Genomic DNA, 20,500 nt, shown 5'->3' with positions numbered 1-20,500 from the left:
CCCGCGACATCACCATGGTCTTCTCACTAAGTGTACAAATGTAACTGAAATAAAATTATCTCATGAACTTCATTAGAAGAGTTAAAAGAAAAATGAAAGACAAAAAAGGAATCTGATTTTATTTTCAATTGTTAGTTAACAATGATTCCCGACCTCATATACCTGGATAAACTGTATTCATGGGTCAGTAAAGTTAAAAAGTTATGATACTTCTCTATATCCAGCATGAAAGATTTCTTTAACTCTTTATATTCAAGCACAACCTGTACATTTTCCTTCTAAGTTTTACAGTTGGGGGGTGGGGGTGGGGGTAGGTGGGGGAGCCCATGTAAGAAGCATCACCGCTGTATACTGATCTTGAACCTGCTGAGATGGCAATCTAAAAGAAATAATTCATATAAATAAAGAGAACTATAATAATATAAAATTTAAATGTCGTTACAATAATTATTTTCAGTTATATTGGTAAAATAATATCAAGGCAAAAATCTATCTCCTACTAACCAAAAATAATAGTCACATAAGAAAAGGCATTCTCTAAATAAATGATTTTTATACAGAAAAAATTTCATATAGCACCAAGAAATAAATGTGACAATTTTTTTAATAAATCAAAAAAGAAAGAAAGGATTGTTCTAACGTCTTTAAAGTTATAGCCCCCCAAACAAAACGAAATATTATGTGCACATAATCTCAAAACACAATGCAGCAATACGTTATACAAATGCTAACTTATCATAACGAGGGTAAGAGGCCAATCACATCACCGCACTTTGTTTTCCCAGGTAGAGAGCAGGACAATCAAGCTTCCACAAAATCTACAGGTTTCTAAATGTTATCATCCTCGATGCTAGCACAATACCCTTTATCTCCTTATATCTACCTAAGTAGGGACGGATTTCGCTTTTCTTTCTTTTCTTTGGGCCAATAATGAATTTTTTCTTTTTTCTTCCCCTTGTATTTTGTCACGGCTCTTTTCTCTTTTTTTTTCCTTCATTTTTTCCCGTGACTTGTGTTCTTTAGGCCGTCTTTCGGTCTTTTGACGCGAATGACAACACTTGTGGTGCAGGCACCCGGTTACTCAACCAAAAAACGTCTTATTCTGGCCTTTTGACGCGAATGACAACACTTGTGATGAAGGCACCCGGTTACTTAACCAAAACACATTTTACCTAAAGTGCTTTGCATACTCATAGCTCCGGCCACCGTTTTACGTGAATAACAACATTTGTGATGAAGTTACCCAGTTACTAAGTGACCTAAACCAGCGGAGTAGATGTAATTTCCTTTTTTTTTGCTATTCTTTCTTTTTTTTTCCCAAGGGGAAGGGCCTTTGAATTTTTTTTCAAAATGATGCATATCCCATGTTAGGGATATAAGGATCAATCGGGTAGGGTTTTAGTAAACAAATATGATGTCACAAGAATCCTAAGACTTAGTAGAAGCGAAGACATTCCAACTCTCTTTCAAAGCAATTCAAAATGCATGAAATTATGCCTCAACTACTCCACATTTAATCAAAGCAACAATCACATAACGCTAGCGCACATTCATGTCTCAATCTTATGACTTCCTAAAATCACATTTATTTGTCAAATTACTAAGGGTAAACTAGAAAAATAATATAAATGAAAGTAGTTTGATAATAACTAGCAAAAGAAAAAAAAAAAAAGAGTACTTTGATAATAACTAACATCCGAACCCGAAAGATCCACAGAGAGTAGAGATGAACCCTGTGAAGAGACGATGTCCATCCAATTGTCATTAAATCCTGGGTATTCTCCCAAATTAAGATCCTGCAACAAACAGAAAAGTGAGCTCATGAGACCAGCTTCTGTCTATCCTTTAGACAGCCAAAGCAATTTGTGACCCATTTCTTCACTTAGCAAAGCTTGCAAACCTGAAGAGCACAATCCCGAAAAGCTTCAAGTACATAATCAGTTAGACATTGGGAACACACTAAATCGTCAAAAATCTGTGACTTATATCCTTTGGCAGCATGGAGAAGGTGCTATATTTGTTTATGTCCTACAACAAAAGAAAATTGCTTGTCAATTCACTTAAAACAGTTTGGCTCTCCCTCTTATACAGTGAACTATAAACAGAGTAACCACGCCAAACATACTTGCCGAATTTTATATATACACAGATCCATAAGAGATGGGCAACTTCGCTTCCCTTACCAATAGATGATCTAGAAAATGAGGTTCCAAGCCATTTTGAGCTCCCACTTTTAGTATATCTACCAGAAACCCCTCTGTTCAGGTTATCCTCGTTTACCGGCTGGTCTTGCTTCCTGGAACAAGCTCCCCCCATTTTTTACTGTATTCTATTCTATTTAAATTAAGAAAACTGCAGCAAAGCCCAGCAGTTGTCAACTTATCACCAATGCTGGGGTACAAATTCAGCATCACCCTGCAAAACATAAAGAAATCAGATGATTCATCATGATTCTAGATGGATTACGAGTAGGCTTACAAGTCTAAGTCAAACTTTCCTCATCCTCTTTCAAGAAAGCGCCCAATTTTTCCATTAAATTATACATATGAAAACATATAGATGAGTTATTACATCCAGGACTTCCAATTACAGCATGCTCACGATACACTGGACAAGAGAAGAGACAAGTACATGACAAATATAGTGTAAAAGCATATTTAGTAAATACGGAAGAACATAAATTTAGCAGCTTCTACGAAAGCAAAGTATAATCCTCGTCCCCGTAACACAAGATTAATATACTATCAACTTTTTAGCTGTGGTTAACCACGTTGAAATATTTATCCTAAGTCATATTAGTTGCCAGAGCATCAAACTTTCCCCGAGTTCCGGAAAAAAGCTTCAACATAATTGACAAAGGGGAGCGCTATTCACAGGTTAACCATGGCAATGTCAAACCAATCCTAGCATTACGTAAAACCCAATATATCGATGCTAACTATTAGAACTTGAAAGGAGTGGAGGAAATATCTTGTTAATTAATGAGGACAAAAAGCACTGACTATAAAGAATGCTCTTCACACTTCAACAATGGAGATAACATGGCATAGCTTATGATTATTTATTTATTTTAAATGAATCATCGTATAAGACAACCAAGATTAAGCATTACATGCAGAAACTAATTCAAGTATGAACCAAGAACGACAGCAGTAATGGAGACTTGAATGTAAAAAAGAATGCTTATCGCCTTCACCTTTAATCACGTTAGATAACTACACTATCTTTTACAGGAATGGGAATAGCATTTAATCACGTTAACGTAATAGTAGTGGCAAACTACTTCACATGTAATAATACATAATCAACTAATGTGCACCAAATACATCAAGAATATGTGCTTAAGTAGAAACCACTATCAAACTATATTATTTAAGAAAGCATTTTAAATTCGATACCTGCATGCCTGTGGACTGGGAGTTATTGGCCATTTCAGGAAAATGACCAATCTCTGAAACAACCATGAAAAACACAAAATATTAGTAAATCAGTTTTAGAAAACTCTATATTTTATAAATTAAGAATGTGCAAATTGTCATAAGAGCTCAGTTCCATAGCAAAGAAACAAGAAGTGAGAGGGAATACAATAAAAGTGGCAGATAAAGCAATGGTAAGGCTAAGACAAGTTATGTCCTCGGTTAGGACTTAATGAAAACATTAGCAACTGTCAATTCAATACGCGACTGTTAATTTAATTGTACAGGTGACCATAACATATTTTCCTTGTGAGTCATGACCACTACCAAAAGAACATACAAAACATTATCCACATATGTTCCAATATTAAAGTTTTGAACTATGCTGACAACAAGATGGAGTTAGTCATACCTAACAACCAATAAAGGGATCACAAGAAACAGATCCGTGATAATGATACAATACCTAGTTAGAAATGCATGCCTATTATTTTTCATACAAGCCCTTTCTATTTCTTTTATTTGCCATAGAAATTCCATAACTAATGCATAATCAGGCTTTATTCGTAGATATATGCGGATGGCTGTAACTTAAAAAACCAGAAAGGTAAACCTCCTCTGCAGGTCCCAGTTTAAAATGGATGAAAACCCAAAGAGAAAGAAGAATAGCCAAATTTTATCTAAGAACAGCATGATCTTCTTGGGGTGCATTTTTTTCGTTAAAACAAAAATCTGCATTCTCACTCCAATTCTTACATCCTAAAGTTCAATAAAAACCTTAAAGAAGATAATTGAAAAACTTGAATTCAATCAAGAACATCCCTGTGTGGCGCAGCAGTTAATAAACAACTAAACCCTCCCTGCCAGGCCAACCAAATTCTTGAAAGAAATCAACCAAGAAACGAACAACCCACCATCTTTAAGGAAAACCCTAAAGAAATTAAAAACTAGAGGGGGGAAAAACGTGCTGTTCTCTAGACAACTTTTACCCAAGAAAAACAAGAGAACACTTCTAAAACTTGATTCCAGAAAAAACCAACCAAGAAGACAAGAATTGAACTACTCTTCAACCCAATGATAAAACCAAAAGCGCAGTTTCCATACATTCAAAAGTGAAAAACTAACAAGTTTTCATCACCCAATATTTCAAGAAAACTGGAAGGCTGAGAGCGTCAAAATGAATTACATTGGAATAGAAGACAAGAGGTCCCCATAACCCTCCGGAGTCATAAACCCAGATCCTCCGCCGCCGCTGGTACTCAACCCTAACCCTTCCCTCCCTTTCTGCTGATCTTTCCCCCCTTATTCTTTCCTCTGTTTTTTTGGGCGAGAATCGTAACATGAATAGAGGAAATGGAAAATGAAGGGGTGAGGCTTAAAATGTGGGATTGTGGATGGACGGTGGTTTTGGGTAAAATGGCCGAAAAGAGGATGGTGATTTTTAGGGTTTTTACCCGTGGATTTTTTCTTTTATGGAATATCTTTAGTACAATTTCTTCCCAAAACTATGACATCAAGATTCTAAGAAATCATCCATAAAAGGAAGAAGAAGAAGAAAAGGAATTCGCATTCGTCATCTTCATACCGAAGTGAAGAGAGACAGACTTTGAGAAATATGAGAGAGAGAAATGTTGTTGTGTTTCTTGGGTATGAAGATGATGATGACGACATGTATCACTTGTAATTCCCAAAGTTGCCATTAGCCCCCCCACCCTTTCTTTTATTAATTTCTTTTTGTAAATACACAAAGTTTTTATATTAATTTCTAATGTAAATATATCTCAATCACATATGCCATCAAATGTTTTGAAAAGATACCAATTTATAAATTTAGGATTTACCCAAATTTATTATTATTTTATAAATATTTTGCGTTCATAATCAATCTGCTAATTTGAATAATATTTTAATTTAATGATAAATAGAACTTCAAGATCAAAAATAAAGAACGACTAATATATATATGGCACACTTAAATGTGTGTGCACTATTAATTTAAATTTAAAAAACTAATTATTATTTAAAAATATATTAATTAGATAAATAAAAAATATAAAACAAATATAATGAGAAAATTATGAAGAAGAGAGAGAGAGAGAGAGAGAATAAAAATTGATGTAGAAGTTGACAAGAGAGAGAGAGAGGATAGAAATAAATCTATGAACGGTTTTTTTTTTCGTTCGAAATGTTTGAAAGTGACCAAATTAATCTGGACCGATTTTTGGAACAGTTGACTATATGTTCTTATAAATGCATTACAAATATTTAGAAACAGGTCATGCCTGACCGTTCCAATTTAGGACGGGCACCGTAACACATTGTTAGAAACTGCTCTTAATATTAAACTTTTCTAGAAAAATTTATTTTTTTAATTAGAATGGACTGGGCTAAATTTAGAACGGTCATATTATTTACATCGGTTTACTTTTGAAAAGGTTTCTGTAATACTCGTGCTTGAATTTTGGAATTATATTTATTTGTATTTGTGATAAATATAGAAATAGTCTTTGTAATTGTTTGTTTGTCAATGTTTGCAATACTATTAGGCACGGTTATATTTTTGTTTGGAATAGTCTTCTGTAGCTTTTTTATGAACGGTCAGTCATATAAAATTGTTTTATTAATGGTATTAGGAATGGTCATTCATATTTTGGAGCACATACTTAAAACTTAGCAATTGTATTAGGAACGGTCAACCACTTTTATGAACACGTATTTGAGATGATTTTAGCAGAACGGTCAATGTAATTTAGAAACACGTGATTAGAACTATTTTAGTAATGGTATTAGAAACACTGATTTATTTAGATTTGTAATATTTTCTTTATAATTACCAAAATGTTCCTAATTTTTGATTTTATAATTTATTATTTTTATGTAATATATTTTAATAAATAATATAATCCATATATTTAATAAATTTAAATAAATAAATAAATGATTTAATTCATATATTTAATAAAATAAATTTAGATTTGTAATATTTTCTTTATAGTTACCAAAATGTTCCTAATTTTTTATTTTATAATTTATTGATACCATATAGCCATGACCGAAGGTCATGGGGGATCGAAGAAAATAATAAAAATTTAAATCCGGCCATGAGGCGGTATGAAGAACCGACCATGTAGGCGGAGTGCACAACAGTAAAAAGTAAATCCGACCATGTAGGTGGAGTGTACAAAAATAAAAAGGAAAATCCGACCATGTAGGCGGAATGTAAGAAAGAATATTTTTGATTACGATAAATATAAAGAGAAACGAGTACCATAGGGAAGGACTAAGTTGGGAACCTTTTACATAGGTTTAAACTAATAGGTATGAATTTTGGTCAGAAAATACCACACTAAAGCCTAAAAACAACGCCAAAAATTGGCAAAACCGGGCAGCGATAGCAAGGCCGACCTCATTCATACCCATAATTTAAACCTACAACCCAGAGAGCCTTTCCATTAAGTTCTCTCACATGACCGAAGGTCATGGGGGATCGAAGAAAATTATAAAAATTTAAATCCGGCCATGAGGCGGTATGAAGAACCGACCATGTAGGCGGAGTGCACAACAGTAAAAAGTAAATCCGACCATGTAGGCGGAGTGTACAAAAATAAAAAGGAAAATCCGACCATGTAGGCGGAATGTAAGAAAGAATATTTTTGATTACGATAAATATAAAGAGAAACGAGTACCATAGGGAAGGACTAAGTTGGGAACCTTTTACATAGGTTTAAACTAATAGGTATGAATTTTGGTCAGAAAATACCACACTAAAGCCCAAAAACAACGCCAAAAATTGGCAAAACCGGGCAGCGATAGCAAGGCCGACCTCATTCATACCCATAATTTAAACCTACGACCCAGAGAGCCTTTCCATTAAGTTCTCTCAATTTCTCCTTATGTTTATCAGTAATGAAAAATACCCTTTTTTATATATATATATATATATATATATATATATACATATAGCCATGCTATCTCTGTTATACTTGGATAATTCAGCAGCAGCAACTTAGCCTTGCATTAGGCTAACAAAAACAGAAACAAGAATGGAAATAACGAATGCAAAAATTTAAATAAAAAAACTTACAGGTGGCTTCTTCTTATACCAAATGGAAAGTTTTTATAACTAAGGGAAAGGAAAGAAATTACAAGTGGAAAATGCCTCAGCTTCAGCACATGAAGGCTTCCGAGGGCTTACAGAAAAAGGGGGGAGAAGGTTCTATTTATAACCAGTGGGTTCGGACTTGAAATCAATTCTTCACGTCCGCATGGCCTCCATCTGCCAAGTGTCCTCTCATTTTCGCCAAGTGTCCTCTCATTTTCGACACGTGTCATTCGGTCAATTTTTGTTGACTTGCCAAACTGTCAGTTCATTTCTTCATGAGTCTGGAGAAGCTACTTCCTTCCGACTCTGATCCCGACTGCTTGTGATCTTCTTTGCCTTCAGATGATTCTGAAATGTCCATTTTTGATTTTCCTTTAAGTGTCTCCCGGATTCCTTTAAAAAGATTGTCAAGGAATTCTTCTTGAGAAGATTCTTCAAATGGATTTTGAGCTTCCCCAGCGAGACAAGAAAATTTATTTTCCCCATTTTTGCTTGAGGTCTCCATGGGAGAAGCAATTCCCGAAAGATTCTTTTTCAAATCATTTTCCATTTGTTTAAGGTATTCCTCAATCATCTGATTTTTAGTGATTACCCCCTTCTTATTCAGAATTCTCTGGGAGATATGCTCAAAAGGATTGGGTGCCTGATTTTCTTCCTTTTCTGCAAGAACTTTATATTCCTGCAATTTTTCCTCCATCTCATTGATGATCTCTTGACCATAATATTTCTTGGTCTCGGGATCAATTTGCATTAGCTTGTTCCAGAATTTCGAACAAAACCTCCTTTTTATGCAAGGGATTTTCTGTAGGGTAATTCCTACCTCTGGCAGCCATTTCCAGATCCATGGGATAGAGAATTCAGTGAAAAAATAGAGTGAAGCCATTCCTTCTATCCATTTCCTTGATTTTTTCGCTTGTATTATTTTCGGCGAATAATTTAGCCATTCTGTATAATATTCCTGGAAGATTTCAGGAAGAATAGTAATTGATGGGCCGAAGCTTATCCACCATTGGTATACCCAATTTGGTATCTCTTGTTGAAAAACTAGTGGACAAATTTTGAAAAACCATGTATGTTTTCTTTTATAATTTTCATAGAGGAAAGCCTTATTGAACGCCTCAACATAATCCCAGTAGTTAAATTTTATTGTATTTTTTAACTCTGAGTGAAAGTATTCTTTTTCCCCTAAGGGGTTAATTCCCCATTCAACAGCAGTGATGAATTTTTTAATTACTGCTTTGGAATAATTGAACTCCTTCCCATTGCTAGAAAATGTGTGATTAATTTCAACACTTTGGGTAGCCTTAAGGATATATTCGTAATGTGCCCTAGGCTTATAGGACCCTGCTGGAAAAGATGCTACATTAAGATACCTCTTCATTAGATACCATGGGTCATTTTCCCACCTCAAGTCATCATTTTCAAGGAGTATAATTATCTCGTGGTGTTCACTAAATTTGTAATTAACCAATTCATCTTCATCTTCCTGCAACATTTTTGCATAAGAGGCTGATGATTCATCAGTTGTTAATTTCTTATGTTCCTTTTTAAATTCAAGGAACTGTTTGAAGAGTTCATTCTCTTCTTCAGGGATGTTATTAAATTTTCCTATTCCTGAAATATTTTCTCTTACTAAGGCTCTATTCCCATGCCTGATAATATCACCGGCTCGGAACCTACCTCCTCTCTGATTAGAGGAGGAATTTCTTCCTCTTCCCCTTTGGGGGAGCATTCCTGAAAAACAAAGATGATTCATTAGCCCGCATAAAGACCAGCAATTTGCTGATGGTATAGCAAATTTGCTATCCAAAGTTGTTTCATACGATTTTCTGCAGTGACATTTGCATTTGGAAATTGTATGAGAATATCATAAACTACTTCCTTGACTTTATTAATTCGTTTTCTGATTATTTTTTGAATTCTTTTTAATCTTGTCTTATATTCAATTGGTTCGTCCCAAAATTTCCAATGATAAATAGGCCAATGAACTCCATCCATAAAATATCTTTCTCCTATGATCATTTCTTCAATCCAACCATTTGGAATTGTTGAGGAAATATTCATTCCTCTAAATATTTCATTATCAAATTCATCCAGATTTATTTCCATCAATATATTCTCTTGAAAGGAAATCAGGGAGACTATTTGTCTCTCCTTTAATATATTCAATGGAGAAATTAAATGGGGCAAGATGTGCTTGCCATCTAGCAAACATTTGTTTAGAAACATCATGTTTAAAATCTTTATTAAACATAAATTTAGCAGCAGAACAATCTGTCCTAATAGTGAATTCTTGATTAAGTAAATCATCTTGAAATTTTAAAACACATTTAACAATTGCAAGAACTTCTTTAGCAACCGTAGCATAATTTATTTGGGCTGCCTTCCATTTCCCTGAATGGAATCTAACTAGGAATTCTTGTTTATTTTCATCAATTTGTTTTAGTATTCCTCCAAATCCAATATCAGAGGCATCTGTTTCAATAATTTTCTTCCAATTTGGATTAGCAAGAGTTAAAGATGGTAATGATTTTACCTTTTGCTTAATTAACCTAACTGCTCTTGTATGTTCATTAGTCCATTCTGATGGATTCTTCTTAAGCCTATCATACAATATTGCTGTATCTTGGGCAAGGTTCTTATAGTAGGGGGCTATATAATTTAGACTGCCTAGAAATCTTTGTAGTTGAGTTTTGTCAGTAATTTTATCAGGGAATTTATCAGCGAATTCAATACTTCTATTGATGGGTGTAATCTCTCCCTTTTCAATATGATGGCCAAGAAATCTGACTTTTGTTTGAAAAATGCTCATTTTTGATTTTGATAAAACCAAACCATTTTGGATAACTAAGGTTTTAAACATTTCTAAATGCTTAAAATGGTCCTCAATACTATTTGAGAACACTAAGATATCATCAATATAAACAATGATAAAATTAGAGAATTGATTAAAAATATCATTCATAATATTTTGGAATTCTGAAGGAGCATTTTTTAGTCCAAATGGCATAACATTCCATTCATAATGTCCAAATGGGACTGTGAATGCTGTTTTGTATCTATCTGATTCATTTATTTGAATTTGCCAATATCCTGATTTCAAGTCAAATTTTGAGAAAATTATTGCCCTATGTAACCTGTCTAACAAGTCCTTGTTATTAGGAATCGGATACCTTATCCATTTTAAGACTTTATTAAGAGGTTTATAGTTTATTACGAGTCTAGGTTTTCCTCTTTCTTTTTCTGCATGTTTGTTAACATAAAATGCAGTACATGACCATGGTGACTTTGAAGATCTAATTAGTTTTTTCTCAATTAAAGAATTAATTTCATTTTTACATAATTCTAAGTATTCACTATTCATTTGGCATGGTCTTGCCTTAGTGGGGATGTTCGCTTCTGAAAATTCATTTTCATAAGGAAGGTTAACAATATATTTTTTTCTATGCCAAAAAGCATTGGGATGTTCATCACATATTTCTAATTCAAATTTATTTTGGATCATTTTAATCTTCCCTTGTAATTTAGGATTTTTAAGTAATTCATTTATCTGTATTGAATTTATTTCCTCCTTAATAAAGCATATTTGGTTAGTTTTAGATATTATTAAATCTTTTATTTCATTTATAACCCTGTCTATTGGTTGGGTGATGAATTCAAATTTTATTATTTCATTATCATAGGTTCCTATTATACCCTTTTCATTAATATTTTTTATCGGAAAAATCTTCTTAAGGAAGGGTGTTCCAAGGATAATTTCATTAGTTAAATCTTTTATTAGCAAGAAGCTTGTTGGAATACATTTTTTATTATTACATATGTAAGCTTTTGAAATTTTAAAGCTTATATTTAGTTTTTGGCCATTGGCAGATGATAAAGAGTGGGTCGTTTTTTCAAAATACCTAGTAGGTATAAGGCCTTCTTTAATACAGTTAATATCTGCTCCACTGTCAACAAGAGCCGTAAATGTTTTCCTAAAATTGTTATTTATTAAGAGATCAATTTTGACATTCCATTTTTGACTAGTGACTATTTCTAAAGTGGATAAAAATTCTTCCTCGTATTTTTCTTCTCCTATTTCCCTATTATTATTTTCTTCTTCTATTTCTTTATTCTTACTAATTTCAATCCTTTCAAGTCTGTTTGTAAGAGATTGGTTGTATTTTTTAATATTCTTTATCTCTTCTTTTAACTTTTCGACTTCAATTTTGAGATCCTCTATAGTAGAGGGGTTATCTTTAATGGAATGTTTTTCATTAAGTAATTTCTTGACCTCAGCTATTGTATATGGTTCAAAGGGTTTATTAATAGTCCTATCATGAAATGGGATAGGCTCAGGTGTGGAGGCATTATTACTATCAATCTTGCTTAGGATAATGTCCCTAACTTCAGGATCCTTTATTTCCCTAAGTAATTCAATAATATGATTATCTGTGAGAACATTTATTTTTCCCATTTCTTTAAATTTTGCCATTAATTCATAAAATTCTTGATGTGAATTATCTTCCTGCCTACATGAGCAAGATGGCTCTTCTTCTTCAGATTCAGAAGTGGTTGATGAATATTCAAAATTCTCTTCGATATTTTTAAGTTTATTTTGCTCTTCCGATTCTTCTGATTCAGAGGATTCTTCTTTTTCTGAAAATATTACATTGAGTATTTCTTGTTTTTCTTCTTCTTGTAAATTAAGATTATTTATTTTCTTTTTCAGCCTTCTAGCTTTTTTAATTCTGCATCTATTAGCAAGATGATCTGTTTCTCCACAAATATAGCATCTTCTTATTTTCTTTGTGGTATTATTCTTAGCCTTCCATTCATTCTTTCTAGCTAAGTCTTTTTCTTTATTTATTTCTTTTCTAAATTTTCTCTTTTTGTACCTTTTTTCCTTAAACCTCGAAGTTCTATTCCTAGAGATTTTGATTTATCGGATGGTTTCATTTCCATCCCAAATTGGGCACAAAACTGTCCTAATTGGCTTTTCTCTGTCAAATTTTGTCTTTTAATTTGTTTGTTTAATCTAATTTCGTTGCATAAATTTAATCCTTCCTGAATGCAGGTTCCAATTAACTTCCCATAAGTATATTGATTATAGTTTATGTGCAGGTCTCCTTTTCTTAGGACATTTCTAACCCTTTCTGCAAAAAGATGGGGGAGGCCGTCTATAAATTTAGACTTCCAATGAGAATCATTTGACTCTGGGAGTTCCATTACTCTACTGAGGAATACATCTTTGTACCATCTAAATGAAGTTAATGTTTTACATTTTAAATTCTGTAAAAGTGTTCGAATATTTTCACTATTATCTGACCATCTTCCTGTAAAATGCTCAACTATGTTTATAGCTAATGTATAAACTGCTTTCTCTTCTGAGATATTATTTTCAATTTTTACTATATTTAATATTTCATCTTTATCAGTTTGGCTGAGATAATTATCCCACCATCCCTTTAATTGGCCGGTAAAACCAGCTATGATCATTTTTGCAATGGCTTTATCGGAATTATTATTTCCTTTACAAATAGTACTGTACATCATCATTCTATGTATAGTATTGTAAATTTGTCTTTCTGTAAATCCATCAATGTTCCATTCATAAATTTGTTTCCCATTATAACTATTTTGGTCAATTATCTCTTGTTCTTCATAAAGGACATCTTGGGGTGTTGGCCTAGGATAATAAAATTTGGTTTGCATTGGCTTCCTGGCGAATTTTTCTATTTTGTTAATTTCCTCCATAAATTCGTCTTCATAATCCTGAGGATCTCCTTCATTATTTAGAGTATTTAATTTTAGGGTTTTAAATTTCTGATCTAATAGCTTTTCTAATTCTCCTATAGGTTTTAAATTAAAACCTACAATATCTGGGGGTGGTTGTATTGAGGGTCTTGCGATAATTTCTCCTCTTGTCTCTTCAACTATTGTTTTAGTTGAGTTAATTTCCTTTTGCCAATTCTTTTGCCACTCCATAATCTTATCTATCTTATTATTTAATTCCATAATTTGTTCTCCTATAACATTTAAGTATAAATTGGCATAATATTGCTTCTTTAGTAACTCATTTATTTCTGTTATTGTAACTATTAAGGTGTTATCTTCAATTAATTTGGAAAATGCTTTAAAATTAATCTCAGTTTCATTAGAATTCATTTTGAAAGGTTGTTGAGGGGGAAAGAAATTATTAAGGATTTTCCCGTTTTCTAGGAAATATTTTCTCTCTAACACATTTAAATATTGTTTTGAATATTTGGTTATAAACCATGGAACAAAGGTAACTTTCTTATTCCATACAGATAGTTCCTTATAGAATTGGTTTGAAATCTCATTTTGTTTGTCAGGAGGGAAATTTTTAAAAAACCATTTTCTAAAGGGTTCCCATCTTTTTTTAGAAAATTCTTCCTTAATTTCTTTTCTAGCCAGGGATCCCGGACTAAAGTCGATCATGTCTGTATAATTTTCCAATGGAATTTCATAGGCCATTATGTCTTGTGTATTCATTTATAAACAAAAATTCGTTTCTGAAGTCAATTCTTCATTTAGTTTAGGATCCTTATATACTCCTTTAACAATATTATTTGGTTGTATCCTTATTTCTTCAACCTTATCATAATTTGAGCTATTAGTTTCTTCTCTGATCTGGGATGTGGATGCTCTAGATGGGGTTGTCACCTCTATTGGTGATATATAAGACATATTAGAATATCTTGAAGAGCAACTTCTTAAATATTTTGACTGATTAACAAAATCTATTATAACATTCCCTTCTGGATTTTGTAATATATTAGTGTACATACTTTCAGTATTACTTTTAATGGGGACCTCCTTCTCAATTACCCAATGTTCTGGAAACTCTACTTCGCTCCATTTTATTTGTCTCCTAGTATTAATCCTTGAATTCTGTAAATTTGTTTCAAAGAATACTGTTTGTTCAAGAGTTTTATTATCTTGTGTCTTACAATTAGGATTAAGTGTATGGAGAAGCTTATAGTAAATTCTATAGCATATACATATTAATTCTGATCCAGGTGTATAATTATATCCATGGGTCTTAACATTTAACGTTAGCGCATCAAGTATATTAACATCCGACATAGATAACTGTAGATTTGGGTAAACATTAAAAAATACTGGCCCGTGGGCTAGACTAGATTGGATTATTCCTATTAGAGATTTCTTCTAGTCTAGATTTCTGGCATCTCTTAGGGCAGCTAAAAAGCTTTCTGGTAAACCTTCTAATGTTAGAGGCTTAAAGGCTATTTGAACAAAGCCAATATGTAAAAATTTATATTCTTCTTGGTAATGCCTTATATCCATAGAATCCAAAAGTTTTATTACTTTTTCCTCATTATCAAGAGAGATAGATTTTTCAGTAGTTTTTACTACTTGTTTAGTTTTCCAGAAATCAAATCTTCCGAAATTGTAAATTAATCTAGGATTTACTTTAGGAATTGTCCATTTATTTAGTTGATCTAGATTCCTTGGGAGTTCATACTCCTCTTTTCTTGCATTCTTTACGTGACTGCTATTATTATCAAATAAATACTGCATATTAAGCAGAGAGATAAAGGACTGCTGAATTATCCAATATAACTTCAACAACATGGCTCTGATACCAATATAATCCATATATTTAATAAATTTAAATAAATAAATAAATGATTTAATTCATATATTTAATAAATTAAATTTAGATTTGTAATATTTTCTTTATAGTTACCAAAATGTTCCTAATTTTTTATTTTATAATTTATTATTTTTATGTAATATATTTTAATAAATAATTTAATTCATATATTTAATAAATTTAAATAAATAAATAAATGATTTAATTCATATATTTAATAAATTAAATAAATAAATAAAAATTTATATACTTTAATAAATTTTAATTTATAATTATATTAATTTAAGAAACTTTTAATTAATTATATTTATGAATTTAATTAATTGAATAAATATTAAATACTATAGCCATGTTGTTGAAGTTATATTGGATAATTCAGCAGTCCTTTATTTCTCTGCTTAATATGCAGTATTTATTTGATAATAATAGCAGTCATGTAAAGAATGCAAGAAAAGAGGAGTATGAACTCCCAAGGACTTTAGATCAACTAAATAAATGGACAGTTCCTAAAGTAAATCCCAGATTAATTTACAATTTCGGAAGATTTGATTTCTGGAAAACTAAACAAGTAGTAGAAACTACTGAAGAATCTATCTCTCTTGATAATAAAGAAAAAGTAATAAAACTTTTGGATTCTATGGATATAAGACATTACCAAGAAGAGTATAAATTTTTACATATTGGTCTTGTTCAAATAGCCTTTAAGCCTCTAACATTAGAAGGTTTACCAGAAAGTTTTTTAGCTGCCCTAAGAGATGCCAGGAATTTAGACTAGAAGAAATCTCTAATAGGAATAATCCAATCTAGTCTAGCCCATGGGCTAATATTTTTTAATGTTTACCCAAATTTACAGTTATCAATGTCTGATGTAAATATACTCGATGCACTAACGTTGAATGTCAAAACTCATGGATATAATTATACACCTAGATCAGAATTAATATGTATATGTTATAAAATTTACTATAAGCTTCTCCATACACTTAATCCTAATTGTAAGACACAAGATAATAAAACTCTTGAACAAACAGTATTCTTTGAAACTAATTTACAAAATTCAAGGATTAATACTAGGAGACAAATAAAATGGAGCGAAGTAGAGTTTCCAGAACATTGGGTGATTGAGAAGGAGGTCGCCATTAGAAGTAATACTGAAAGTATGTACACAAATATATTACAAAATCCAGAAGGAAATGTCATAATAGATTTTGTTAATCAGTCAAAATATTTGAGAAGTTGCTCTTCAAGATAATCTAATATGTCTTATATATCACCAATAGAGGTGACAACCCCATCTAGAGCATCCACATCCCAAATCAAAGAAGAAACTAATAGCTCAAACTATGATAAGGTTGAAGAAATAAGGGTACAACCAAATAATATTGTTAAGGGAGTATATAAGGATCCTAAACTAAATGAAGAATTAACTTCAGAAACGAATTTTTGTTTATAAATGAACACACATGACATAATTGCCTATGAAAACACAATCGACCTTAGTCCGGGATCCCTGGCTAGAAAAGAAATTAAGGAGAATTTTCTGAAAAAAGATGGGAACCTTTTAGAAAATGGTTTTTAAAAAATTTCCCTCCTGATAAACAAAATGAAATTTCAAATCAATTCTATAAGGAACTATCTGTATGGAATAAGAAAATTACCTTTGTTCCATGGTTTATAACCAAATATTCAAAATATTATTTAAATGTGTTAGAGAGAAAATATTTCCTAGAAAATGGGAAAATCCTTAATAATGTCTTTCCCCCTCAACAGCCTTTCAAAATGAATTTTAATGAAACAGAGATTAATTTTAAAGCATTTTCTAAATTAATTGAAGATAACACCTTAATAGTTACAATAACAGAAATAAATGAGTTACTAAAAAAGCAAAATTATGCCAACTTATACTTAAATGTTATAGGGGAACAAATTATGGAATTAAATAATAAGATAGATAAGATTATGGAGTGGCAAAGAAATTGGCAAAAGGATATTTGCTCAACTAAAACAATAGGTGAAGAAACAAGAGGAGAAATTATCGCAAGACCCTCAATTCAACCACCCCCGGATATTGTAGGTTTTAATTTAAACCTATAGGAGACCTAAAAAAGCTATTAGATCAGAAATTTAAAACTCTAAAATTAAATACTCTAATTAATGAAGGAGATCCTCAGGATCATGAAGACGAATTCATGGAGGAAATTAACAAAATAGAAAAATTCTCTAGGAAGCCAATGCAAACTAAATTTTATTATCCTAGGGCAACACCCCAAGATGTCCTTTATGAAGAACAAGAGATAATTGACCAAAATAGTTATAATGGGAAACAAATTTATGAATGAAACATTGATGGATTTACAGAAAGACAAATTTATAATACTATACATAGAATGATGATGTACAGTACTATTTGTAAAGGAAATAATAATTCCGATAAAGCTATTGCTAAATTGATCATAGCTGGATTTACTGGTCAATTGAAGGGATGGTGGGATAATTATCTCAGCCAAACTGATAAAGATGAAATATTGAATACAGTGAAAATTGAAAATAATATCTCAGAAGAGAAAGCAGTTTATACATTAGCCATAAACATAGTTGAGCATTTTATAGGTAGATGGTCAGATAATAGTGAAAATATTCGAACACTTTTACAGAATTTAAAATGCAAAATATTAACTTCATTTAGATGATACAAAGATGTATTCCTCAGTAGAGTAATGGAACTCCCAGAGTCAAATGATTCTCATTGGAAGTCTGAATTTATAGATGGCCTCCCTCATCTTTGTACAGAAAGGGTTAGAAATGTCCTAAGAAAAGGAGACCTGCACATCAACTATAATCAATATACTTATGGGAAGTTAATTGGAACCTGCATTCAGGAAGGATTAAATTTATGCAATGAAATTAGATTAAATAAGCAAATTAAAAGACAAAATTTGACAGAGAAAAGCCAATTAGGACAGTTTTGTGCCCAATTTGGGATGGAAATGAAACCATCCGATAAATAAAAAATCTCTAGGAATAGAACTTCGAGGTTTAAGGAAAAGAGGTACAAAAAAAAAAAATTTAGAAAAGAAATAAATAAAGAAAAAGACTTAGCTAGAAAAATGAATGGAAGGCTAAGAATAATACCACAAAGAAAATAAGAAGATGCTATATTTGTGGAGAAACAGATCATCTTGCAAATAAATGCAGAAACAAAAAAGCTAGAAGGCTGAAAAAGAAAATAAATAATCTTAATTTACAAGAAGAAGAAAAACAAGAAATACTCAATGTAATATTTTCGGAAAAAGAAGAATCCTCTGAATTAGAAGAATCGAAAGAGCAAAATGAACTTAAAAATATCGAAGAGAATTTTGAATATTCATCAACCACTTCTGAATCTGAAGAAGAAGAGCCATCTTGCTCATGTAGGCAGGAAGAAAATTCACATCAAGAATTTTATGAATTAATGGCAAAATTTAAAGAAATGGGAAAAATAAATGTTCTCACTGATAATCATATTATTGAATTACTTAGGGAAATAAAGGATCCTGAAGTTAGGGACATTATCCTAAGCAAAATTGATAGTAATAATGCCTCCACATCTGAGCCTATCCCATTTCATGATAGGACTATTAATAAACCCTTTGAACCATATACTATAGCTGAAGTCAAGAAATTACTTAATGAAAAGCATACCATTAGAGATAACCCCTCTACTATGGAGGATCTCAAAATTGAAGTCGAAAACTTAAAAGAAGAAATAAAGAATATTAAAAAATACAACCAGTCTCTTACAAACAGACTTGAAAGGATTGAAATTAGTAAGAATAAGGAAATAGAAGAAGAAAAATACGAGGAAGAATTTTTATCCACTTTAGAAATAGTCACTAGTCAAAAATGGAATGTCAAAATTGATCTCTTAATAAATAACAATTTTAGGAAAACATTTACGGCTCTTATTGACAGTGGAGCAAATATTAACTGCATTAAAGAAGGCCTTATACTTACTAGGTATTTTGAAAAAATGACCCACTCTTTATCATCTGCCAATGGCCAAAAACTAAATATAAGCTTTAAAATTCCAAAAGCTTACATATGTAATAATAAAAAATGTATTCCAACAAGCTTCCTGCTAATAAAAGATTTAACAAACGAAATTATCCTTGGAACACCTTTCCTTAAAAAGATTTTTTTGATAAAAAATATTAATGAAAAGGGTATAATAGGAACCTATGATAATGAAATAATAAAATTTGAGTTCATCACCCAACCAATAGACAGGTTTATAAATGAAATAAAAAATTTAATAATATCTAAGACCAACCAAATATGTTTCATTAAGGAGGAAATAAATTCAATACAAATAAATGAACTACTTAAAAATCCTAAATTACAAGGGAAGATTAAAATGATTCAAAATAAAAATTTGAACTAGAAATATGCGATGAACATCCCAATGCATTTTGGCATAGAAAAAAAATATATTGTTAACCTTCCATATGAAAGTGAATTTTCAGAAGTAAACATCCCCACTAAGGCAAGACCATGCCAAATGAATAGTGAATACTTAGAATTATGTAAAAATGAAATTAATTCTTTAATTGAGAAAAAACTAATTAGATCTTCAAAGTCACCATGGTCATGTACTGCATTTTATGTTAACAAACATGCAGAGAAAGAAAGAGGAAAACCTAGACTTGTAATAAATTATAAACCTCTTAATAAAGTCTTAAAATGGATCAGGTATCCGATTCCTAATGAAAAGGACTTGTTAGACAGGCTACATAGGGCGATAATTTTCTCAAAATTTGACTTGAAATCAGGGTATTGGCAAATTCAAATAAATAAATCAGATAGATACAAAACAGCATTCACAGTTCCATTTGGACATTATGAATGGAATGTTATGCCATTTGGACTAAAAAATGCACCTTCAGAATTTTCTGAATATTATGAATGATATTTTTAATCAATTCTCTAATTTTATCATTGTTTATATTCATGATATCTTAGTGTTCTCAAATAGTATTGAAGACCACTTTAAGCATTTAGAAATGTTTAAAACCTTAGTTATCCAAAATGGTTTGGTTTTATCGAAATGAAAAATGAGTATGTTTCAAACAAAAGTTAGATTTCTTGGCCACCATATTGAAAAGGGAGAGATTATACCCATCAATAGAAGTATTGAATTCGCTGATAAATTCCCTGATAAAATTACTGATAAAACTCAATTACAGAGATTTCTAGGCAGTCTAAATTATATAGTCCCCTACTATAAGAACCTTGCCCAAGATACAACAATATTGTATGATAGGCTTAAGAAGAATCCATCAGAATGGACTAATGAACATACAAGAGCAGTTAGGTTAATTAAAC

At 31.5% G+C, this 20,500-nt stretch overlaps 1 long non-coding RNA gene across 1 annotated transcript; it reads right to left on the bottom strand.

The window, feature by feature from the left end:
- Nucleotides 1-657: 657 nt before the first annotated feature.
- On the bottom strand, nucleotides 658-4,672 carry LOC148787729 (uncharacterized). Its single transcript, XR_016066161.1, has 5 exons — nucleotides 4,603-4,672; nucleotides 3,399-3,451; nucleotides 2,184-2,415; nucleotides 1,901-2,028; nucleotides 658-1,796 (listed from the first exon to the last, which is right to left on the bottom strand). It is a non-coding gene; the product is annotated as an uncharacterized LOC148787729 (long non-coding RNA).
- Between the last annotated feature and the right edge of the window lie 15,828 nt (nucleotides 4,673-20,500).

The sequence above is a fragment of the Sesamum indicum genome, linkage group LG6, assembly GCF_026168435.1.
Source record: "Sesamum indicum cultivar Baizhima isolate 11 linkage group LG6, ASM2616843v1, whole genome shotgun sequence".
NCBI lineage: Eukaryota > Viridiplantae > Streptophyta > Magnoliopsida > Lamiales > Pedaliaceae > Sesamum > Sesamum indicum.
The sequence above is the reverse complement of the archived record's forward strand: the minus strand, read 5'-3'. Positions and strand labels throughout refer to the sequence as shown.